This window comes from Octopus sinensis, linkage group LG1, assembly GCF_006345805.1.
Source record: "Octopus sinensis linkage group LG1, ASM634580v1, whole genome shotgun sequence".
Lineage (NCBI taxonomy): Eukaryota > Metazoa > Mollusca > Cephalopoda > Octopoda > Octopodidae > Octopus > Octopus sinensis.
In genome coordinates, this window is record NC_042997.1 from 142,134,909 (window position 1) to 142,161,818 (window position 26,910).

The 26,910-nt window shown below is 36.5% G+C and overlaps 1 protein-coding gene across 8 annotated transcripts in view; it reads left to right on the forward strand.

Annotated features, from left to right (window-relative positions):
• The first annotated feature begins 1,840 nt into the window (after positions 1-1,840).
• The window catches only part of LOC115209821 (anion exchange protein 2-like), a 721,610-nt gene continuing 696,540 nt past the window's right edge, over positions 1,841-26,910 (forward strand). For 7 of the 8 annotated variants that reach the window (XM_036505450.1, XM_029778381.2, XM_036505461.1 and 4 more), the window contains exon 1: positions 1,841-2,034. The gene's annotated coding sequence lies outside the window, so the exon portion shown is untranslated. The remainder of the gene's footprint in view (positions 2,035-26,910) is intronic. The other variant, XM_029778398.2, reaches the window with a different exon arrangement.

The window sequence follows — 26,910 nt, forward strand, 5'->3', positions numbered from 1 at the left end:
TTTATGTGCCACCTGCACAGGAGCCACTCCAGCGGCACTGGCAACAACCTTGCTCGAATGTTTTTTCAAATGCCACCAGCACAAGTGCCAGTAAGGTGACGCAGGTAACGATCATGCTTGATTGGTGTGTTTTACGTGCCATTGGCATAGAGGCCAGCTTGTTGCTCTGGCAATGATCACGCTTGTATGGTACTCTTAGTGCTCCACTATCATGGATGCCAGTCATGGAATTTGATTTCGAATGACATGCATATACATATATATATATATGTATGTATATATATATATATATAATATATATATATATATATATATATATATATATATATATATATATATAATAATATATATATAACTATTACTTTTCACTAGAAGATAAATAAGCCAAGATGAAGATTCATAACCAAGGACTAAATTGTATCTAAACAATCAAAAATATAATTGTAGCTGAAGACAAAAATGTAGTACCAAATGCAAAATCAAAAATCAAATATTAAATACAACAGGTCAAAGATTAGCAACAATGATTATCTATCCAAAGATGAAGAAACAATGGTTGCAAAGAAAGATGAACAACCAACGATATAACTGAAGATGCAAAGCCAAGAATTCAGCCAAAGATGAAGATCTAAGAATAAAACAAATAATGGGGACTGGAGGAAAAATCAACAATATAACAAAAATAAAGAAATAAATAGATAAATCCAAAACTGAAGAAACAAAAATATCACCATGTATAAAGACATGGGAATTCAATCAAAACTGAATAATAAAGATTTATAACAAACGACTAACTTAAGGCTAAATAACTACAATAGTATATTGTACATATTTCAAATCAATTTGTTTTCAGTCTAGACTTCCTTCCAGTTGCACAACGCATTAGAGAGAGAGAGAAAGAGAGAGAGAGAGAGAGAAAAGAAGAGAGAGAGAGATAAGGAGAACAGGAAGCAAAAATAGAAGAAAAAGGGCTAGTGGCAAAGTATCTGGTTGAATACATAATATACACGATCCAATGTTAATAGAGTATGTGTAGGATAGAGGGAGATAAAATAAATGGTAAATTATTGAAAAATAAATGGGGTGGGTGATATATCCATCCACCCACCCATCCATCCATACATACATACACACACACACACATACATACATACATACACACATACATACATACATACGACACTTGCTCTAATACATCTCTAATTCAACAGGAAAATATATTAATGTATTTTCTCATTAAATATTTACTAATGGTCAAACACCTGATTGCGTTGTATTCGTCAACCCCACAAAACCTATTTCATTCAATTTTACACATCAACTGGTAGTTTATGAATGCATGTACGATGTGCAGAACAAACGTACGAAAGTCTCCGAGTAAGAGTATGTGTCTATTATATATTTTGAGATGAGTGAGTAGTTAACTAATTTGTTAAGTATTTCACTTGATGACTGCAAGCTCCATCACTATCACTGTGAAGGACAGTCTAAGGTAGCATTCACACACACACAGACGCGCGCGTATGTATGTGTATATTTATGTACTTATACATACATAAATTCATACACACACGTGTGTGTGTGTGTATGTGCTGCTTGTCTGCGTGTGTCAGTATGTATGTGTGTCTGTGTGGGTGTTTTAATATTAGAGCCGGTAGCCTATGTGCTTTAAATTAAGAAGTATAAAATAGATGTAATTACTTTAAATCCATGTTTGTTAAACGTCGTCAGTAAACTAATTAGAACGTCGATATCATTTTTAATTGTTGCAATAATAAATAAACAACAACAGCAATTACGTCTACAATAACATCGACTACTACTGCTACTACTACTACTACTACTATCACCGCCAACACAATCACTACTAGCGCCAACACAATCACCAGCAGCACCATCACTATTGTAACCAATATTCACCAGTAAACGTGGAGATATAGCAGAGAGGACTGGTGTTTTTCTTTCTCGTCATTGAATATATATTTACAACCGATGTGTTCTTCCCCTGTCGAGACAGCAAAGATATCAAAACAGGTAACAAAAACCCAACAAAACACCTACAAATAACGATACAATTCTAGCTACCTTTAACGTCCAATGTACATACATGTGTGTACATGAACGTGTCTGTGTATGTATATGTATGAAGCTCATTTATTTATTCATATTATGTAAATTATCTCTATGTAAATTAAATGACATTCAATAATTTTTGTATATGCAAACACTATATACAAATAGTATACATATTTTAATATCAGTTTTGTTACATATCTATCTATCCATATCTATCTATCAATCTATCATGAGTGTGTGTGTAAGAATTTGTTTGTATTATATTTCTCTTTGTATAACGGGACTGTATATTAACATTTCCTGTAAAATAATTTACATTAGATCTATTGTATATTTAAAATGATGTGTGACAAGGCTTGGCAAATTGGTGGGAAGGGTGTCTTTTCGATTTATAATATTTTAAGTGATAATCTTTATCGACTGAATCCGTTATATATATATATATATATATATATATATATATATATATATATATATATATACATATATATATATATATGAGATCTGTAATGTGTATAAAATAAATTTGCCTTACTGTTTTAAAGCAGACAAGCCTCAAAATATAAGCAACTAAATACAAGAAGCAAGCATCTATTTATCTTTTCGTTTTCTTATGAGTTTTTACGTAAGTCGCGCTTTGATTGTTGACGTTGGAGATAATTTATTTACTAATGATATAATTTCGCCAAACTCTCTGTCAGAAGAAATTTACCTGAAGCTGTCAGTGTCTTTTATTGATAAGGCTAATGTTACAAATAAACAGAATTCTACCAACATACTCAGATGTAATCTTATTAATTAAGACTTAGTCTTATTAATTAATTACCTCTTATCCGGCACCAGTAGAAGAAACTTGTGTCCGCTTATTATTTTTTTTTTTCCTCACTGAACACTCGAGTTTCTTCCTATAATCCTTACACATTTTCTCTTTTCTTTAACCAATAAGACCTATTGAAAAAATTGACGTAGTTTATAATTATTGTTAAAAATTAACTTCAACAAATTATGTACATTGTTATACGACAGTTATTGGTTTGTGGGGGATATTCTGTAATGTAATCCTTACCAACCGCAAGGAAATGGCTACACGGAAACCGTTATGGTAAACAACCAACGTATAAACAGCACATGGTTATTATGAAACCTTCAACAAAGTAGAATCTCTTCGCTCCATGCCTGTCATGTTATATTTTGCTTGACTGTTCTTTATTTCTTGTTTTAAATCGATCGCACTTATTGTGTCTCTCGTGTGTGTATGTGTAACTTATCAACACATTGTCGTTCGTACGTGTCAGTAGGTTTATTGTTTGTACTCGGTGTGTCTATGTGTGAAAAATAAACTGCATGTCTCATCACATCTGTAATGTTTCAAGCAACTATTGCTTTTTAATATTTTGACTGTGTTGTTGTTGACCCCCAAGTGAGTCCGGATCGAACAGTTTAAGGATGTTCCTTCCGTGAAATCCCCGTTCCTCTCCCCCCAGACATAATATATCAAGGATTTTTTATTTCAATGCGTTTTGATTTTTGTAAAAGACTACAGGGTTTGATTTAATGGAATTTTAGCTGCTATTTCTAGTAGAGCGTAGGATGTTGCTGTAATTAATAATGAAAATGTACTATAATATACACATTACCACAAAACAGATACGCTCAAGTATGCACTCACATATCTACGCACACGCACGATGAAATAATTCAAGCATTCCTTGAAGGGAACTACAGTCGAGTAAATTAGTCAACAATTATCGATTCTGTGTCTTAGCTGGAAGAATGATAAATTTTGTTTCTTGAGGGTCACTAATTAAGCAGACAACCCTATGACAAAATGACTTTGTATTTATTGCACTACATTGTTTAATGTAAATTACCAAGACTATTTAGCAAGCATATCTCAACATGCTACTACACTTAACTATATAAATTAGATAGTATTTATTCACAGCTCACAATACTGGACCTCCCTTGTCATTGTCGACTATTATTTCGAAATATATTCGATAAATATACTCAACCGTTTCCTGGCGAGATTGCTTAGCGCGCAGAGATTTCCAAGTGATCTCCATATATTTCCCCTAAACCTAATCTCTGTTGGATTACAACATTCTCCCACAAAAGATATTTACTTATCCCTTCCATATTTAACTCCTATTTTCTGTCTCTCATCCCATTTAATTTCACATAATCAACTAATATTACATTTAAATTTTCGATAACTTAGTTTCTTAATTTATATTAGTCGTCACCATAGTAATTCAGATAAGGTTATCAAATAACCTCAGACCGATTAGATAATCTAAAATCCACACGTAGATAGGTATAGATATATTAATTAGCCGAGATAACATTGTTTTAGCCGTCCTCATTGTTCCCCTAAGTATTTAACTTGTTTTCCCCCTCCACCTCCTACACACCGTTGTTTAATTATTCTCTCTTCTCACTGATGCACTTTCTCTCTCTCTCTTCTACAACTGACTAACCAATTCTCAGACCCCCACCTTCCTTTCTCTAGTTCTTTTCAAGCTTTTATATTTCTCTTGCCGCCTACCGTCCCATACTGTTCTCAAGTTTATATTTTCCAAGTGCACATGTGCAAAATTGTTGCCGCCAGACTTAACTATATACCAACATAAATTAGCATGTTCAACGCATGTACACATGCCATCACCTGTAAGCACATACGTATACTAACTAAATTGCCCCATTACACACCTAAAATTTCTCCACACTTAAATTTTAATAAACTAAATATATCAGGTGATCGTCTTTTATAAATCAACGGTTAAATCACCTGCTACTTGATTGAGATAAATTAAAAATATTGTGAAAGATATGCAGATACCAATTCTTTTTAACCGGCCGAACACCTTAGATTTTCAGCTAGTGTAATCAATAGTTCTGGATCTTCGAATTTATTATTATTATTATTATTATTATTATTATTATTAGGTCTTATTTTTTTTTATTATTAAGTCTTATTTTTTTTATTGCGTGTTAGTATTATTATGAATATTATTATCTGAAACACATATACTTCTGTGATTACAAACAAGTATATTCATGAATTAACTGAAATCCATACATACAACCAAAATCTAATACTATAGATCAATTATAGTGTAGTACCGTTATTATATAACTTGTTGATTGAGAAATGTGTATTAATGAGATAAAGCCATTCTGTGAGATTCGCCAGTTTCAATATTGGCGAAACTGATAACGGGCGAGCGTAAATTCTTTGTCGTTATTAATTCATTCACTCACCTACCAGTGACCATTACAAATTTCACCATTTCTAAAATAACTCATTCACGGTTTACGTAATTTTACTTGCTCACGTGAGCCACCTCTTTGTCGCTTCTCTGAATATATATATATACGCGGGTTTGTGTGTATATACATGTGTGTGTCTGTGAGTACGTAAGTATGTATATATGTGTGTATGTGTGCATATATGCACCTACGGATGTATGTATGTATGAGTGTGTATGTATGTGAGTGCGTATGTATGAATATATATGCGTATGTATATGAGTACATAATGTCTACATGTATATATGTTAATGTGTATAAATGTATATGTGTATATATACATATTTAATTGTATAAAAATATATGTTAATGTTTCTCTCTCTCTCTCTCTCTCTCTCTCTATATATATATATATATATATATATATATGTAATGTACATATATATATATATATATATATATGTAATGTACATATATATATATATACATACATGTGTGTAAATATATATATATATATACATACATGTGTGTAAATATATATATATATATGTAACTATATATAAAAATACATAAGCATAGCACATGTACATATTTTTGGATATGCATCATCATCATCATCGTTTAGCGTCCGCTTTCCATGCTAGCATGGGTTGGACGGTTCAACTGGGGTCTGGGAAGCCAGAAGGCTGCACCAGGCCCAGTTTGATCTGGCAATGTTTCTACGGCTGGATGCCCTTCCTAACGCCAACCACTCCATGAGTGTAGTGGGTGTTTTTTATGTGCCAGACGAGTCTGGCAAACGGCCACGATCGGATGGTGCTTGATATGTACCACCGGCACGGGGGCCAGGCGAGGCTGGCAAACGGCTACGATTGGATGGTGCATTTTATGTGCCACCGGCACGGGGGCCAGGCGAGGCTGGCAACGGCCACGAACAGATGGTGCTTTTTACGTGCCACATATATATATGTGTTTTTAATATTTTTTAAAGCTAAAACAAGTTATAAATGAAAAATTGTTAAAAAAAATTTATATTTGAATCAATGAAAATTTTAGAAAAAAATAAATTAGTAAATGAGTGGAAATTGAACCGGTGAGTGTGTTAAGTAATAAGGCACTAAAAGAGAATGACTCTCCCCAGACACAATAATATATATATATATATGGAGAAAAGGTTTTTGGTGTTGTACAGAATATTATATTAATAATGATAATAATAAGGCTATTCAGAAGAAATGAAAGAATTGTAAAGTTTATTTATATACAGAAAATCCACAAATCATCCAAGGAAATGAAATAAACAAATTGAGATAAAATAATGTAAAATTTTTATGCCATTACGTTTATGAATTCATCTTGGTTGAGCATGCTTATGAGTCAACAATTACGAATGCACTATCATATATATATATATATATATATACACATCATCATCTAGCATCTGTTGTCCATGCTGGCATGGGTTGGACTGTTTGACCAGGACTGGAAAGCTGCACCAGACTCCAGTCTGATTCAGCATGGTCTCTGTGGCTGGATGCCCTTCCTCAGTCATTGCCTCCGTGAGGCCCGACATTCGAAAGGAACTCAGCTACTTTGCCTCCGGGAGATTCAACGCTCAAAAGGAACTCAGCACTTTACCTCCAGGAGGCCCAACGTTCAAATGGAATTCAGCCTCTTTACATCTGGAAGGCTCAATGTTCAAAAGGAATTTAGCTGCTTTGCCTTTGGGAGGCCCAACGCTCGAAAGGAACTCAGCCACTTTGTCTCCTTGAGGCCCAATGCTTGAATAGTGCTCTTTACATGCCACTGGCATGGGTGCCAGTTACATGACACCAACATCAGCCATGACTATGATTTCACTTGCCTTTACGGATTTTCTCGAATACAGCATATCGCCAAAGGTCTCAGTCACTAGTCATTGCCTCTGTCAGGTTTAAAGTTGGAAGATCATGCTTCACCACTCTGTCCCATGTCTTCCTGGGTCTACTTCTACTGTAGGTTCCTTATACCAGTGCTACTCAATGTGGTGGTCTGCAGACCAGTGCCAGTCCATGAGCCATCAGCTGCTGGTATGTGGTGAGTTTCCAGAAAAGAAGCATTATAAAATGCTTATGTAATAATGTATTACTTGATTACAAAATAAATATACGATAAAAAAACTCTCAAATATAAATATATGCATATATACATACATATATGTACATACCTACATATATATGTATATATACATGCATATATTGGTACAGGACATAAAAAAAATGTGAAGAAAATGAGAAACGAGAACACAAAAAACAAAAACATAGAAAACAAACTTCTTTTTGAACAACAAAAGAAACAAATAGAGAAACGAGACAGGCACCATAAAGAACATTCCCTTCATCAGTTGTCCCCTGTTTTATCTACTCCATGTTTCGAAGGTAGTGACAAGACGCGACTTCGTTAAAGCAATCCTTCCTGCAAAGCAAATTAAATAAAATTTGGGATTTTTTGTAGAGGGTTAAAGTGGTAACAAAAGCAGGACAGTAACAAACAAAACAGTAAAAACAAATGGTGAGGGCTGTTAAGCCAAGACGAGGTGCAGTGGTGAACGCTATACACACACATATATATGTATATTCTTTTGTTCTTTTACTTATTTCAGTCATTTGACTGTGGCCATGCTGGAGCACTGCCTTTAGTCAAACAAATCGACCCCAGGACTTATTCTTTGTAAGGTTAATACTTATTCTATCAGTCTCTTTTGCTGAACCTCTAAGTTATGGGGATGTAAACACCAGTTGTCAAGCAATGGTGGGGAGAAAATACAGAGACACACACACAAATACATGCATGCATACATACATACATTTCAGTTATAGTAGAAGACACTTGCCTAAAGTGCCATGCAGTGCAACTGAACTCAGAACCATGTTGTTGGGAAGCAAGCTTCTTACCACACAGCCACTCCTGTGCCTACATATATGTATGTATGTATATATATGTGTGTGTGTGCATGAATGTAAATAGACGTATATATGTATGTATAGATAGATAGATAGATAATGTAATTTGAAATTTTTAAAAATGAGAAGAGAACAGGAATTATAGGATTAACTTTATTAGCTTACAGCTGTTTCTGCTACAAGTTGCAGTGCACTCAAAGCTGAGTGCTTGTGCATCTTATAGCAGAAACAGCTGTAAGCCAATGAAGTTGCTCACACAATTCTGGTTTCTTTGTCATTTCATTACTTTCATTTTACGCTCTCTACTCACCTTACACTTTATTGTGAAGCATATTGAATTCTAACTGCAGGTTACTGGTATTGCCATGACTAAGTGAAATGTTAAAATATATAAAGAGGATATGAAAAGAATTTGAGAACATATTTTGTAATTTACAAAAACAACTCTGAAAAACAAAACAAAAAAAGAAGAAAAAATATATTTTAATAAAAATTTGTGCAAATGTTCTCAATAAGCTTTCTAATGAGCTTATTCTGTGAACATACTTTCAGCTGTAATGATTGCTTCAATGCAGGACTGGAATTGTTTATATATTTGCACTAAAAGGTCCTTATTCATTTTAGACATCATCTGGACTATGGCAGCCTTCAGTGAAGCTATAGTATCATGAGAATGTCGATTATTTTCCCTTTCAGCAATGCTCCAGTAGTAGTAATCCATTGCATTTAAATCTAGCAAGTTTGGATGCATCATGTTTGGTGGCACCCAAACATAAAGATTCTCTGATATCTATTCTTGAGTTATGTGACATTGTGAGATGGCACTGTGTCTTGTTGAAACATGCTTTATCCATTTAGGACTTAATACCTGTCTCCAACGGCGTTAATTCTAAAACCCTGTGGGAAGATTTGAGATAGTATGACATGACTTTCTTTACTCATTCCTCCTAAAACCTTCACAATGGCTGGAAATTTAGTATGCATCACTCTTGGTGACATCAGAAAGATAACCATCTACCATTTCTCGTTAGACTTTTGGTGTTGGTCGAAGTTTTTCTCATCAGAGAAGAACCGAAACATGCTGTTTGTAAGAGAATTTTTAAAACCTTGTTATATAACCACTTAGCATGGAGCTAACAGTAGTCCTGTGTTGTAGCAGTCATGGATTAGCTTCTCCTCAGTACATACAACTTGTATTAAATTGTCCTTGTGCACCACAGTTCTGATAGTTCAATGCAACAGTTGAAAATCTTTGGTGATGACCTTCATTAATTTCCCAGAATCATTAAAATAATGTTTTGGACCTATTGGATGAATTTTGGTGTTCTTACAATGTCTGAATGTTTATAATGTTCTTCCCTTTGCTACACTTGAAGCATTCTTGCCAGAGGGTTCCACCTTTGTGTATAAAGGAGCTTGCAACATGTAGAAAGTTAGCAATTTTTGAATCACCATGATCCACACACATATGGCAACAATCATTGTATGTCTTTTCATTTCTTGTGTAAACATTTAAGAAAGGCATCCATCTATAGAAACCATGCCAAAACTGACATTGGAGCATAATGCTGTTCTTTAACCCTTCAAACTGCATGGAACATGGACATTAAGTTATGATGAAGTTGATGATGATGTTATATATGTAGCTGGCACATCACATGGTTATTCAGATTTTATGCTTCTGATCGCCAGACTTGATAAGAAGCTCTTTTATTATGCTTTCTTGACCAGAAAAGCAAAATTCAGGTATAAGATGTCAGCTGTCACAATAATAACTAACACTATCGCTTTGATCTTGAACACCGTTTTACCCTTCTATATATGTATGTAAATATATGTGTATGAATGCACACATGTACATGTGTGTGTGTATATATACACATATATTTATGTGTATGTATGTGTAGGCATACATATATGTGTATGTATGCATATATATGTGTGCATATACATATATGTGTATGTGTGTGTGTGTATATATATACATATACATATATTTATGTGTATGCATACATATATGTGTATGTATGCATATATATGTGTGCATATACAATATATGTACATGTATGTGTGTGTGTGTGTGTGTGTGTGTATATATATATATATATATATATATCATCACCATCCTTTAACGTCTGCTTTCCATGCTAGCATGGGTTGGACGATTTGACTGAGGACTGGCGAACCAGATGGCTGCGCCAGGCTCCAATCTGGCAGAGTTTCTACATCTGGGTGCCCTTCCTAATGCCAACCACTCCGAGAGTGTGGTGGGTGCTTTTACGTGCCACCGGCACGAGGGCCAGTCAGGCAGTACTGGCAACGGCCACACTTGAAATGGTGTTTTTTACGTGCCACCTGCACAGGAGTCAGTCCAGCGGCACTGGCAACGACCTTGCTCAAATGTTTTGTTCATGTACCACCGGCACAAGTGCCAGTAAGGCGACGCTGGTAATATATGAATAAATATAAATATATCTATGTTATATGTATATGCTTATATGTTTTGTGTGTGTGTGTGTGTGTGTATGCGTATTATATACATATGTCTATGTATGTATTTATGTATACATATATGTATGTATCATCTTCATCATCATTTCGCATCTTCTCTTCATGCTTCCATGGGTTGGACAGTTTGACAAAATCCAGTGCACTAGAAAAGCACATATTCCTCCAGTGTGTCAGTTTTGTTATGGGTATCTAATGCTGGATGCCTTTCCTAATGCCAACCTCTGTGCAGAATGTGTCGGGTGCTTTTCGATTGCACTAATACAAGTGGGGTTGTTTTGTAACTTGCAACACTTCATCTAAGGAGTAGCATGGAAGAAAGAGAGAGGTGGCTTCATTTGAGGTGTTTCAAGGCTAAAGAAAGATAGAAGGAACAAGAACAGGTTTGCTGTTGTGGATGAGATTCAAGGCTACTCTACATTATATATAAATAGGTGGAAGTAAATGGGGTCAAGCTGGAATGAGAGCTAGAGATGCTGGTGATGAGCTGGCAGTATGTATCTGCAAGGTACAGAAAGAATAGGAGACTATGCAGGAACAGATGATCAGGTAGCGAAGCAGGTTAAGTTTGCAAGTAGCTGGGGTTAATGTAGTGAATGATGAACAAGGTTAGGGGTTAGTCAGTGGTAAATATGAGTAGGGGATGGTGATATGAAAGAGGGGTGGATATCAGTAAAAGTTGTTGCGCCATGTAAAAAAGCACTCAGCCCACTCTGCTGGGTGGTTGGTTTTAGGAAGGGCATCCAGCCCCAAAAAACCATGCCAAAACAAACACAGAAGTCTGGTGCAGGCTCCTGCCTGGCCAGTCCCTGTCAAACTGTCCATCTCAAGCCAGCATGGAAGGCAGATGTTAAACGATGATGATGATGATGATGATGATGATGATGATATATATATATATATATATATATATATCTTCATGCAGAATACATGTTCTCTCAAAAGTGTCAACCTCATCCTTATCCTGCTCCCTCCATCTGTGGCAATGACAGACATTGCTCTTCCAGTCAGTCTCCTGCATATCACAGGCCTTTAATGAGGACTTAACACACTCCTTGAATCACAGTCTTGGTTTCTGCCGGGGTCTCGTTCCATTCACAAATTCCTCATATAACATCTGTTTCAGGATCCTGCTATCCTTCATTCTAATAAGGTGTCCTGTCCAACGTAACTGCTTGTGCACCATCGTCTTAATACTCAAGATATCAGCTGTCTTCAGGATCTGTGTATCTGGAGTTTTTAAGGTCCAGCCAATATTCAGAATGTGTCTGAGACATCTTTGATGAAAGCATTCAAGGACCCTTACATGACGTTTGTAAAGGGTCCATGTCTCACATGAGTAAAGGAGCGATGTCAGTACACATGCACGGTACACAGCAACTTTCGTTTGCTTTGTGATGCCATGTTGGGACCAGACACAAGACTGAAGAGATCGGAGAGAATCAGTTGCTCTCTGCAGCCTAAATGATATTTGATCATCCAGGGAGCTTTTTTACATGACACAAGCACAGGTGAGAGAGCACATATTCTGCATGAAGAACTTAAATGTGCTGATTTAATGGGGAAAGCTTGGTTTGCAATGTTTGCATTCATGTATACTTGGCAAATATAAGTTAGTCCTAGAGCACACAATGTTCCTGAAGGTCAGCAATGGTCTTCCTTGGTCATGAGTGAATGACCATTATATATATATATATATATAGGCGTATATATATATATATAGGCGCAGGAGTGTCTGTGTGGTAAGAAGCTTGCTTACCAACTACATGGTTCCAGGTTCAGTCCCACTGCATGGTATCTTGGGCAAGTGTCTTCTACTATAGCTTCAGGCTGACCAAAGCCTTGTGAGTGGATTTGGTAGACAGAAACTGAAAGAAGCCCGTTGTGTATATATAAATATAAATATATATATATGTATGTATATATATATATATATATATATATATATATATATATATATATATATATATATATGCTTATGCGTGTATGTTTATGTATCTGTGTTTGTCCCCCCAACATCGCTTGACAACTTGACAACCAATGCTGGTGTGTTTACATCCCTGTAATTTAGTGGTTTGGTAAAAGAGACTGATAGAATAAGTACTTGGCTTACAAAGAATAAATTCTGGGGTCAGTTTGCTCGACTACAGGTGGTGCTCCAGCATGGCCACTGTCAAATGACTAAAACAAATAAAGGAATAAAAGTATATGTATATATAAATGGGTAACAAAAGATGTACGAGTATCAATTCATTATGGCCATTTGAAGCAACTCCTTCAATTGATTAATGGAAAAATTACATCATTGCAAAGAAATCATTTTTGTCAGATGACTGCTTAGACTTCAAACGATGATGGTTTTTTTGCAATGATGTAATGTTTTCATGAATTAATTAAAGGAGTTGCATGTAACGGCCAGAATGAATTGACACCTGTACATCTTCGTTACTCATATTTTATTCACCTATTCTGGAATTTGCACTTTGGAAATTTTATAGAAAGTATTTTTGTATTTTTATATAAAGTACATGTCTGAACGACCAAGAGCAGATCTCTTCATTAAGTTGGGTTATGTTATCTGCATACACTGCAAGAATTTCAAATGCAAATACTTCTGAACTGAGTTTGATATTCACCTGATATTGTCTGGGTGTGCAGATCAGATTGACTTAACAAAGTGCCTCAATTTAAGTACCTAATTCAACTGAATCTTAATTATTTATATATATATATACATTCATAGCAGGCAGAGTCAAAATATTTTTGGATTCAAATTTTAATTAATAGTTCAAATAAATTACATATGAACAGTATTTATTCATCAGAATATATCCCATCATATTCTATTGTCTGCTGCTATTGTTGTGTCCGAAGCAGAGTTCTATGCTTATAATATTTACACCTGTTGAACCTCTGTCTACGCAGGAAATGAGCCATGGCTTGAAAATTGGTAATCTGATGGAGCAAGGTCTGGTCTGTAGGCTGGGTCAGGTAGCACCTCCAGCACTTCAGGTTCCTTAAGTTTGCCTTTGATTATATTGTCATGCTGTAGGAATGTGCTTCTTTGATTGGACAGTGCTGGGTAGCAGGCTCTCAAAGCATCATATACTCACTACAGTTGTTGAGCTTAGAAGTTAGCATTCACATCATGACCATTTGGGTCAAACTCAAGTGCAACACCCTCTTAAAATTCCATTCAAACTTCCCTTGTATGACAATAGGTTCTGAAACCTGGCCAGATGAAGCCACTGGTTTATCTTATCAGGATTATGAAAATAGATCCATTTTTCATCCCCAGTTACAATTTGATGCAAAAAATGGGCATCTTGAGGATTTTTCAGCAGTTACTTGCAAATGTTCATGTGTCATTGAACCTGGTTGCTGGCCAGCTCATGAAGAACTTCTTGACAGCATCAGTTGGTGCTTTTTAGGTGCCACCAGCATGGACGCCAGTCAAGGCGGCGCTGGCATAATTATTTTTACTTTTGATTAATGTCTGCTTTTTCAGGATGGCATGAGTTTGGATGGAGAGTTATTTGAAATAAGAGTTTATGGCCAGATGCTCTTTCTTTCACCAGTGCTTGTTTCTTTCAAGTAAAGGATTTCTGTATTTGGCAGGTCTTGAGTTGTGCAGAGTTACCTGTCATAATGTCAGTAATGAAGGTTGCCATTAACATTGCTTTGCTAGTGGCTTGTGTGCGCACGCACACACACACACACACACCACAGAAATGCATACATGCATGCATACTCATATATACATACACACTCTCTCTTATATATGCACACATACACGCATGCACACTTATACATCTTATATTTATTTGTTTCTCTTTCTCTATACAACATATTTCCTGCAGTTTCTATATGCCAACGTAAATCACATTACATTGGATAGTCTAGGGAAATAGTAGAGTTACTTGCCTTAGGTGCCATGCAGTGGGGTTGAACTTGAAACATGCTTGCAAAGCAATCTTCAACCTCACAGTAATGCTTACACCTACTTATATATGTGTGAGTGTGATTGTGTGTGCATATGTGTGTGAAGGTGCATGGCTTAGTAGTTAGGGTGTTGTACTCCCAATCCCTAGATCATGATTTCAATTCCCAACCCAAGTGACATGTTGTGTTCTTGAGCAAAACAATTCATTTCAAGTGGCTCCAATCCACTTGGCTATGAATTGGTAACTCTGCAAGGGGCTAGCCTTCTGATCAGGGGGAATGTAGACCTTACCTAGCCAATGGGTGACATCCTTGAAAGCTAAAACAGTTCAAAGCGCATTGTGACCAGCAATGTATAACAACATGTGAAAGTCTGGTTGATCACATGATATATATATATATATATCATATGATCACATGATATATATATATATATATATATATATATATGCCAACCACATGGTTCCAGATTCAGTCCCACTGTGTGGCATCTTGGGCAAGTGTCTTCTACTGTAGCCTCAGGCTGATCAAAGCCTTGTGAGTGGATTTGGTAGACGGAAATTGAAAGAAGCTCATCATACACACACACACACACACATTTGTGTGCATGTCTGTTCCCCAGCTATCACTTGACAACTGATGTTGGTGTGTTTACGTCTCCAAAACTTAGTTATTTGGAAAAAGACACTGATGGAATAAGTACTAGGCTTGCAAAGAATAAGTCCTGGAGTCAATTTGTTCAATTAAAGGTGGTGCTCCAGCATGGCTGCAGTCAAATGACGGAAACAAGTAAAAAGACAAGCAAAAAAAAAATGAATATATATATATATAAGGTAAAACAAAATGAGTTTGTTTAGAGAGTATTTAGTTACATCATCTTACATGTATTTCATTAACAATGAATAAATATTTGTAATATAGGGAAAATCTTATAAGTTATTTGCATTGTCAATTCTTTAGAGATTGCGTAACTCTCATTAGTAAGTTTTGAGATTTATACTGAACTGTCACCAGCATTGTTGTCTTGACTACAATAGTGACTGTCTGTAGCGTAAAGAAGTCGTGAGGGGAGATAAAATGCAGTAAAAAATGCAGACATATATATAAATCTATACATGTGCATACACACACATGTACATGCATGCACATTTGCTCACACACACATATAAAGCTGATCTGAGGAGGAGATGGCAAATAACTGATATGATTGTGACTTCACTAAGAAGATCATTTGTGACAGCAAATGTGAGTCCTAAAAGATTTATGTTCATGTTTATACAGTCACTGAGTCCTGCTCCTGCACCCTGTCTGTCCTTGTCAAGCCTTTCCCATGTTCCATCTTCCTACTGTCAATCTGCTTATCTCTTTCTAATTACAGCATTATCCATTTGCTGTAATCATATGAACAGAACTACACATATTTCACCCCCTTTTGTATTATGAGTTCCCCTTCTATCTGGCGTCACTTTCTTTTAACATTCCTCATTCTCAATATCTGCCCCTCCCACTTTACTTTCCATTGATCATTCCTTTCTATGTCATCAGTTATTGTGCCTTTTATTGCTTGTTATGACTGCAAAATATCACCTTTAACACCCTCTCATATCTGCTATTATTCTCAACGTCATATCTGACATCAGTGCACCTCCCCACCTTCGTCCTCCACTCACTATATCCATCCCTACATAAATCTGATCTCCATCTCTGTCTGTGTTAATTTCTCTCTTTTACTTGTTTCAGTCATTTGACTGCGGCCATGCTGGAGCACCGCCTTTAGTCGAGCAAATCGACCCCGGGATTTATTCTTTGTAAGCCCAGTACTTATTCTATCGGACTCTTTTGCCGAACTGCTAGGTGACGGGGACGTAAACACACAAGCATCGGTTGTCAAGCGATGCTAGGGGGACAAACACAGACACACAAACATATACACACACATACAAACATATATATATATATATATATATATATATACATATACATATATACGACAGGCTTCTTTCAGTTTCCGTCTACCAAATCCACTCACAAGGCATTGGTCGGCCCAAGGCTATAGCAGAAAGACACTTGCCCAAGATGCCACGCAGTGGGACTGAACCCGAAACCATGTGGTTGGTAAGCAAGCTACTTACCACACAGCCACTCCTGCATCTGTCTCAGACCATCACCCACACTCCCCCACACTCCCCCACTCTATTTCTCTATTTCTCATCTACCTACAGCCCTCTAATATTTCTGTACTTCCACTTACCACTTCCTCCTTTCTGAGCCACTCTTATTTCTTTCACTTCCCTCTAGCCCAAACTGATATTTTCCATCGGCCATGCCTCCACCCTTGTACACCATTTACTACTTTCACCTCTACACTCATCTCTAACCATCTGCTTCTCTTCTCTCACATCTTACAAATTATCCACCTGCCCTTCTGATCTTCAGTCCATATTCTCTCTTATACTCCCCTCCATTAAGAGTATACTTTGACATATTTTCACCACTGTTTTTATTTTCCTTCCAGTTCATCCTACACACCTTTATATAATGCAGGGTAACCTTGATCTTCTCTATAGCAAGTAACCTTGCCATAGCACCTAGCATAAAACCATCTCTGCTACATCTCTACTCAGTTAAGGAGATTTTCCTTTTTCTATGTCTTGCAAGTTAACTGCTGATAAGTTACATGGGGAAATATTAGCTTACTTAGAAACAGGTGCAAGTTGGTGACAGGAAAGGCATCTGGGCATAGAAATTCTACTGTAATAAACTTTGACCCATCCATGCAAGCATGGAAAAGTGGCTGATGAAGATGATGGTGACTTATAAAACATATATGTTGTAATTATATATACATATATTAAATCATCATCATCATCATCATCATCATTGTTTAATGTCTGCCTCCCATGTTGGCATGGGTTGGATGGTTTGACAAGAGCCAGCCAGGCAAGAGCTTGCACCAAGACTTGTGTGTCTGTTTTGACAGGGTTTTTACAACTAGATGCCCTCCTTAACATCAATCACCCAGCAGAGTGGACTGGGTGCTATATATATATATGTATGTATTTTTATGTACTTCTATAGATATATATATGTTCTAAATGTGTGTGGTGTGGTGCGAGTGTGTATGTGTGTGTGTGTGTGTGTGTATATATATATATATGTATATATATATATATATGTATATATATATATATGTATATATATATATATATATATATGTATATATATATATATGTATATATATATATATATATATATATATATATATATATATATATATATGCATACACACCTGTATGCATATACATAATTAAACATGTATTAATATATATATAGATATTTATATGTATGTGTGTGTGTGTATATATATATATATATATATATATATATATATATATGTATTACACAAGCACATATGTCTATGTGGGTGCATTTATATATATATATATATATATATATATATATGTGTGTTTAGGATTACTTCGGTGAAGAACCAGTAGTTTCCATTGCTGCCTGTTGCTATTCCACTTACTCAACAACAAATAATTCCTTTGAGAAAAGTATGGAGATCACAACTTCCTTCTCGCATCCTCCAGAATTCAAAGTACTGCATCTGTCGCAGAAATCAATATCGTAAAATGTCCAAAACATGTACTGGTGTTTGCTTTTTTTTTATTTTACCTACCGACAACTGTGGAAGTCATATTTCTCGTCCGCCTTGTCTTCTTGTCTGTCTCTCACATTCAGCCATTCTCTCAAGTCAGCTTTACACTTTCCATGTTACTTTGAATGATGACTTTCAAGAAAGTCATCTCAAAGTCTGAGGAATCTCTCATTTCTCTCTTCTTTCACTTTCTACAGGATTTGTTTAGAAATAGCAAAACACCAACGTTCAGCGGCCACACATGTATGCACACGCGTGCATGTACACACACACACACGCGTGCGCGTGCACAGCTAGTACGCAAACACACCAACACCTACGCAAAAGAAAACATACATGTGCACATAAATACACACTTGAACAAACTCTTTCTCTCTTTCTCTCATACACACACTCACAGACATACACACACTGAGACACATGTGTACACACATGTACATACACCCACACACCTCACAAAATGTCCATTTTTTGTCAATTCCAGTGTTACAGTCCTTCCACAGATAGTGTTGTTCATTTGAAGATAGAATATTACATATTTCGTTGTAATTCTCATTCACAGAAAAGTTAGTCGGTTTACAGAAAGCATTTCCGTTGTTTTCAATGGAAATGTCACAAGAATGGTAGTAGGTTGGTCTGGAATTACATCATAGAATCAAATCCCCCTCCGTTCTCCCCCATCCCCTTATCAGCACTGGAAAGAAACGGATTTATTCACTTACAGAGGAACAAATTTTCTTATGTTTATTTGTGGTAAATGTTTTTAAAACATGTTCATTTATCTCTTTATATATTTATTTACTCATCCGTATCTCTCTCTATATATATCTATCTATCTATCTATCTGTCAGTCTCTGTTTGTCTGTTTCTCTGCCTATCTATCTGTCTATCTCTCTACTTATCCGTGTCTATCTGTCTGTCTCTCTCTCTCTATCTATCTACCTACCTATCTGTCTATACCTATCTATCTCTATCCATCTATCTATCTACATATCTACCTCTGTCTATACCTATCTATCTATCTCTATCCAGCTATCTACCTATCTATCACTGTCTGTACCTATCCATCTATCTACCTACCTATGTCTATACCTATCTGTCTACTATCTATCTATCTATCTATCTATCTATCTATCTATCTATCTATCTATCTATCTATCTATCTATCTATCTATCTATCTATCTACCTACCTACGTATCTACCTGTCTACCTACCTACCTACCTGTCTACCTGTTTTTATGTACCTAGTTATCTGTCTATTTCTTTATCCATCTATTTATTTTGTTGTTGATCCAAGTATTTTCTTGTTTATCCACTATCTATATGCCTATCTATCTATCTATATGCCTATCTATCTATCTATATGCCTATCAATCTATCTATCTATCTGTCTGTCCATCCGTATATATATATATATATATGTGCTTATACATAAATGTGTATGCTTATATATAATTTCATGTGGGTAATATACATATATATATATATGTATATATATATTATACGTATGTATTTATCTCTGTCAATATAAAAATTTTAATGTGATTATATCTTTAAATTCAAACATACATTACGTTAATGCTAAATATTTCTTTTCTGATATAATTTTTTTCTCTTCTTTCTCCTCCTCCTACTTATCATCATCATCATCATCATCACCACCAAATCCACCATCACCACCGCCACCACCACTACAGAAGGGAAGCATGTTGTCAGAAACAGTGAAGTGACAGGCTAAAATGTCTTGCATTTATTTTGACTCAGCATTCCTTTCCATTCCATTCCATTTCATTCACTATGTGTCATTGATATAAATACCAGTAATACTCTATGGTTTGGTCCGTTGCAAAATTACGAAATTATGGCCTTGTTTGGCAAGTCTAAAATAACCTTTATTGTTGTTGTTGATGGCTGCTGATGATGAGGAACTTGTTTGATGTCATTAAATTCAGTTTTTGTGATAGATTTATTTATATGTTATGTGTGGCACCTTGGAGATAGTGTCTTCGACTATAACCTCAGGCCAACCAACGCCTTGCAAGTGGTTTTGTTATATGGAAACTGAAAGAAGTCCTTCATATATGTATCTATGTATGTGTATGTATGTCTGTATATATATATATATATGTATATGTATGTATATATGTATGTATATATTATAAAAGCTCCAAAATATTCTCAGAACTGTTACTCGGAGTTTCATGTTCCTGTTTGTTGGACACTTATGATGAATGCATAAGTATTTTATGATAAAGCATATTACTCTACCCTTGGTATTTGAGTACTATTTTTCTACATTGTTTTGCACTTATGTGCCTACCTGTGTATCTATCTATCTATCTATCTATCTATCTATCTATCTATCTATCTATCTATCTATCTATCTATCTATCTATCTATCTATCTATCTATCTATCTATCTATCTATCTATCTATCTATCTATCTACCTACCTGTCTATCTATCTATCTACCTACCTATCTATCTATCTATCTACCTACCTGTCTATCTATCTATCTACTTACCTGTCTGTCTGTCTGGATGTTAAACGCTGCTGCTGCTGATGATGATGATGATACACACGCAATTTATATAATGTGCAGGTGTGGATGTATGTTTGGGAGGCTTGCTTTCCAATCATGTGGTCTTAAGTTCAGTGGATTTGGTAGTTTGGTAGATGGAAACTGAAAGAAGCCTTTTATACGTATGTATATTTGTGTGTAGTTGTGCATACTCCTGTCCTGACATCATGTAAAGATTGCAAATGAGCATCATCACCTTACAAGCAATGCTGTTCATTTTCAGTTTTGTGTGGAAACCATGCCTGTCTAGGGAAATATTGAAAGGAAATGAGGCTAGGTGACAAGTAGGGCATCCAGCCCTAGAAAATGTGCCTTAAATTCCGTCTGACTCATGCAAGCATGGAAAATTTGATGTTAAGTGATGATGATGATGATGATGATGATTTGTGTGTGTGTGTGTGTGAACCTCCTCATCTTTATCATCACCTGATATTTGTAAATGTCTGTCACCATCATACAAGCAGTGTCATTCATTTCCAATCTTCCATGAAAACATGTCTGGTTTTGAGGAAATATTAACTTGTTTGGAAATGAATGCAGTTTGGTCAAAGGAAGGACATCCAGCCATAGAAAATCTGCCTCAACAAATTCTTTCTGATCTATGCAAACATGTGAAAATGTGGACATTATAATTATTTTCTTTTACTTGTTTCAGTCATTAGACTTTGCTGGGACTCCATCTTGAAGAATTTTTAGTTGAATGAATCAGACTCTGTACTTATCCATTTTTGTAACACTTGGTACTTATTCTATCGGCCTCTTGCCAAACTGCTAAGTTACAGAGATCTAAACAAACCAACGCCAGTTGTCAAGTGGGGGACAAACACAAAGACACACACACATGCACGCACACACACACACATATGATGATCTTCTTTCAGTTTCTTATTTTTTTAGTGCCCACAAGGAGCTAAACATAGAGGGGACAAACAAGGACAGACAAACAGATTAAGTCGATTATATCGACCCCAGTGCGTAACTGGTACTTAATTTATTGACTCCGAAAGGATGAAAGGCAAAGTCGACCTCGGCGGAATTTGAACTCCGAACGTAACGGCAGACAAAATACCGCTAAGCATTTCGCCCGGCGTGCTAACAATTCTGCCAGCTCGCTGCCTTGTGCAAGCTCGCCACCTTGTACCAGCTCACCACCTTGTGCCAGCTTGCCGCCTTCAGTTTCTGTCTACCAAATCTTCTCACAAGGCTTTGGTTGGCCTGAGGCTATATAGTAGAAAACACTTGCCCAAGGTGCCACACAGTGGGACTGAACTCTGAACCATGTGGTTAGGAAGCAAATTTCTTCCCAGGTGGTCACACCTGTGCCTGTTGATGATTTCTGGTTGTATAAAATGATGCAGTATTTATTTTTATGTTCAACATTCATATCCTGCAGTAGTTGCATTGACCTAAGCTCTGTGAAATAAGAGCCAGTAATATATTGGATCGATTCAATGAGATTATGCTTTGTTTCTGTACAAATTTGTGGTCTTGTGCCAGAGTTAGAAACCATTGTTGTACAATTTGTACAATGACCTTTGACAAGACCTTCAACTGCTGCTTGCCTCTGCTTCATACCAAATTAATCAATTTTTATCATCATAACAATAACCATCTCTTTGACTCTCGTCATCCTCATGGTTATCATTTATTCTGTGTTAACCTGTATTATTATAATTGTATATTTGTGTACTTTCTCTGATTACAAGTTGTATTTTTGTTGTTATTTAGCCCTTGGTCAACCTGACTTAAGCTGACCTACCTCAGATCAAGGCTATTTCAGTCATGAACATTGCTTTCTTTTTTCAGCAATAGTATATTGTACCCCAGATCATATTATACGATGCATCTTTTTTTATTTACAGATATTTGTGTGTAGTTTGAGAGAGATTTAGCTACTATTTCTAGCAGGTCTAGCAACTATGTAGAGGCTCCTTTGTTGATGCAACAAGTTGTATATAATGTCTGTATGTGTGTGTACATGTATATGTGTGTGTGTGTGGTTGTGTGACACTTTTGTGCATATCTGTCTGTAATAGCTAGTAAATCAGTGCATATCTGTTTTACTCAAGTATTTTGAACCCAAGATGAAGCCTCTAGGTGGTTGTTACAGCTACAAGAAATAGCAGTTAATTCTTCTCTGAATCACATTTTACATTACATTTTACCATCTTAAAATCAAAAAGGAATACAAAAGACATGACACAATGGATAATATGCTCTGGGGTGCACTGTGCCTAGGGGAGGAATTTTGACCGTGTTTGTGGTCTGCTACCACAGCAGCTCCTTTATAGGATCCAGTTAGCTCAAGACACCATCAGGAGGAACCACGTCCGGTTTCGGCCCAATCTCCTCTACCATTTTGACGTGGCGGCCACCCCCCTTTCGGAGGTGTCTTCAGCTCTGGTGCTGGGTGCATGTCTTCTTTCTTCTGTTCCCTGGCTTCTTTGATGTAGCGTCAACAAGTGTCAGAGTGGTCACAGCTGGAATGCCTTTGATTGTAGTTTTCTTGATCAGGGTTGATATAGGGCTTAACAACCACAACAGTTTATGTATTTTACTAGCCAGAATTTTGTGTAATGATAGAAGTAAGTTTTAAGAATTAGGGCTGCACTAAGGTATGAAAATTAGATAGGGAAGGCTATAGGGCTAGGTGCTGTAAACTCCTGTCCTCATGAAGTAAAAAGTTGAGAAATGCCACTCCATACATGCCTACCACTGATACCATCATTGATTGTATGTGTAGGAGGTATGCTGTGTGTATGATTATCTTTTATCTTCTTATCTTTTACTTGTTTCAGCCATTAGACTGCGGCTATGCACTGCCTTGAAGAATTTATAGTCGAATGCATCGGTCCCAGTACTTTTATTTGTTTAAGCCTGGTAATTATTCTATTGATCTCTTTTGCCAAACTGCTAAGTTATGGGGGACATAAACACACCAGCACTGATTGTCAAGCGGTGGAGATGGGATACAAACACAGATATACACCCATAGATATATATACTTATGTATATATGATGGACTTCTTTCAGTTGTCTACCAAATCCATTCACAAGGCTTTGGTTAGCCCAAAGCTATAGTAGAAGACACTTGCCCAAGGTGCCACACAGTGGGACTGAACCTGAAACCATGTGGTTGGAAAGCAGGCTTCTTACCACACAGCCACACCTGCGCCTGTATATTAGTTTATCTTTTACTTGTTTCAGTCATCAATGGGCATCACCTTGAAGAATTTTTAGTCAAATGAATCAATGTAAGACCTTATGTAAGGTCTAGTACTTATTTTTTTAAAACCTGGTACTTACTTATTTTATTAGTCCCTTTTGCTGAACTGTTAAGTTATGGGGGATATAAACACACCAACACTGATTGTCATGCAGTGATGGGGGACAGACACAAAGACACACACACACACACACACACACACACACACACACACACACACACACACACACACACACACGCACACACATGATGGGCTTCTTTCAGTTTCTGTCTACCAAATCCATTCACAAGGATTTGGTCAGCTTTAACCTATAGAAGAACACACTTGCCTAGGATGTCATGCAGTGGCACTGAACCTAGAACCATGTGATTGAGTGATCCCATTACTCATTTATTTTTTAACCCTGGTACGTATTGCTAAGTTGCTGGGACATAAACAAACCATCACTGACTGTTCACAAAGAGTCTAGTTTGACTATGGGTAGTGGAGAGAGGGAACTGAAAGTATTGGTCTTCTAAAAGCATTCTTTTATCTAGTTATACCTTTCTATGCTGTGAGTTGAAATCCCTCCAATGTGGACTTTACCTTTTATTTTTTTGGAAGTTGGTATTATATGCACCAGTAACATATTGGAAGTCATTTAATTAACTCTACAGTTATGTGATTCTGTGCCAAAGTTAAAATTCACAGTTATTATTATTATTATTATTATTATTATTATTATTATTATTGAGTGAGAGAGCAGTTCATGCCATCAAAGTGACACTGGGGTAAAATATACGAAGCCCAATATACCCATCATGACTACCCGTCTGATAAGGGCACACCAGGCACATGCATCACAACCATATGTGCGCAACATGGTGATCTCATATCAAGATAAACAGCACATGACCTTGCAGGTGGGGCCCAGTTAGAATTTTCTTCAGGTTGAGTAGCCCATCCCACTCAAGCGGTCCCTGAATAAGGGTTGTTTAAGGATGTTGAAAGAACCACCCATGTTTCCAGAGGTGAATTATTCAAACCCCAAAGAATCCCTCTCAACACATGGCTATGATGCTCCCCCACTACTTCTGCTCGTGATCAGAGATGCACATATCGTCAGCCACTAAGAGACATGCTCAACTGGTTAAGGTCAAACAACTGACAAGCAAATCTATGGTATTGAGCAGAATATTTGCTGTAGCCCATCTTTAATTTTATTATTATTATTATTATTATTATTATTATTATTATTATTATTATTATTATTGCCTAGATCAATTTGAATAGTGTAAAATGTGTCATAATGCATTGCATCTAAACAATTTGGGTTGAAGAAACAACAGTACAGGAATTATATCCTGCAATCAATGGACCCATTTGTCCGATCCCAGGCAAAATCAAAATCGTCTCTGTCTCCATTGGGACTGATGGCAAAATCCATAAGTAGGCTCAAATTACATTCATGCTTCCATCACAAATAGGTGCAGTTTTTTTTGTTTTTAATCTTTTTTTAAAAATCCTTTCCTTCAAACACTTATACATCAGAATATTGAAATCAACAGGAGTGACCATCGTCATCATCATCATCGTTATCATTACATAGCGCAGAGGATTGGTTGAATCACTGTGTTGCAGTATTCGTTTTGGCTCTTTATGTTTTTGAGTACTGGAGTTGATGTACTTCTCAAATAGCGTTGACCTTTAGCCTAAATTAGAAGCAATTATTACAACTCAGTCTTATGTCAGCTCTAATTGACTAAATCATAGTCCTTCCAATTAGGATCTCTCCATCTTGTATCGAGAAAGTGTATCTAGGACTTTATTAGTCAATTATGTCCTTACTTTTTGTTAGACAGTAGGGTAAGATTTGAGGCATATTTATTTAACTGCTATGTTTAGCAGGTTGATAAATGATGTAGAGACTTCCTTTCATCATCATCATCATCATCATCATCATCATTTAATGTCCGCTTTTCATGCTAGCATGGGTTGGACGATTTTGACTAGGGCTGGCGAACAAGCCGGTCGCACCAGGCTCCAATCTTGATCTGGCAGAGTTTCTACAGCCTGATGTCCTTCCTAACGCCAACCACTCCGAGAGTGTAGTGGGTGCTTTTTACGTGCCACTGGCACGGGGCCAGTCAGGTGGTACTGGCAATGACCTCGCTTGAATCTTTTTACACATGCCACCGACACAGGTGCCAGTAAGGCAACGTTGGTAACAATTACGCTTGAATGGTGCCTTTTTATGTGCCACCGGCATGGAGCCAGTTGGCTGCTCTGGCAACGACCACGCTTGGATGGTGCTCTTTGCACCCTACTAGCACGGGCACAAGTGCTAGTAAGGTGACGCTGCTTTGTATTAATTAATGTGGGTTTACTGCTTCCCCTCTGTGGTTATCATCTTTTCATCATTAATTTTATGTTTATTTTCACACATAGACATGGCTTCAATATATTCATAATATAGCAGCTCCACATTATGTCTCAGACCCTGCACCATCTCTTATGTAAGGTCTAGTTTTCTCAGATTTGCATTCACCACTTCTTGCAGGTTTTCCCTGGCTTGTCTCTACTGTACAACTTATGCTCAACTCTGTTGATGCATTGCATCAGGTTTCCAGCAAACATCATATTTCAGCTTTACATTGCCTTACAAATATGGGTTAAAGAAACAACCACAAGCCAACAAGAGCCTTTATGTAGTTCCTGAACCTGTTAGAAATAGAAACCAT